The sequence below is a fragment of the Sorex araneus genome, chromosome 2 (assembly GCF_027595985.1).
Source record: "Sorex araneus isolate mSorAra2 chromosome 2, mSorAra2.pri, whole genome shotgun sequence".
NCBI lineage: Eukaryota > Metazoa > Chordata > Mammalia > Eulipotyphla > Soricidae > Sorex > Sorex araneus.
In genome coordinates this window covers 6,637,273-6,638,172 of record NC_073303.1, presented here as the reverse complement: position 1 = coordinate 6,638,172, position 900 = coordinate 6,637,273, and positions in this window count along the sequence as shown.

Genomic DNA, 900 nt, shown 5'->3' with positions numbered 1-900 from the left:
TTGGGGAACCAAACAGTGCCAATGATCAAGCCTAGGCCTCTCGTGCATTGGTATTCTGGCCACTGAACCAAGTCTTTTGAGGGGGGATGGAAAGGGCCACACTTGACAGTGCTGGGGAACAAATTGTGGTGTCAGGATTCAAACCACTGCTGCAGCCACAAGTGCGTGCAAGGCAAGTGCCTTAACCACTATTTTATCTTTCTGGCCCTGAACCTTTTAGGGTGTGGGGGACACCAGTTGTGTTCACCGCTTACTCCTGGCTGAAACAAATCTTCAATTATTTGTGTGGTTTGGGGGCGACATCAGGTGGGTACTCAGGGGACTATGTCGTGCCTTGAACTGAACCCGGTCATCTGAATGAAAGACAAGTGCCTTACCTGCTCTACTATTTATCCTGCCCCAAAATAAGCACTGTTGTCCGTTGTTCATCGATTTGCTCGAGCGGGCACCAGTAACGTCTCCATTGTGAGACTTGCTCCTGTTTTCGGCATATTGAATACATATTTGTTTTTAAGGACATGGAGAGTATTACTCAATCTTTGACAGATATTCGAGTGTGCTCTATGAAGTAACATTCAAAAAGTTACTTTAAAAAACGGAGTGGAGTTAAGAGGAATTCCTGCGGAATCCGGCCGTGGCAGTGGGCAGGCGGGCCCTGCTTTGAGGGGCACCGAGGCCAAGGGCCGGACCCGGGCAGCGCGAGCGCAGTGAACTCCCACGTCGAGGGTCCGCCAAAGGCGGCCACTTCCACCGCTCTCCCAGCTCCCCCTCCAGCTGGCACCGGCGGGGAAAACCGTTATCCTCTCCCAGCAGCGTGCGGGTGCGGGGGTGGGCCCCAGCTCCGAGCCGCCTCGGGGAAGCCCGCGACCCCCGGCCCGCGCCCCGGGGGACGCCGCGACG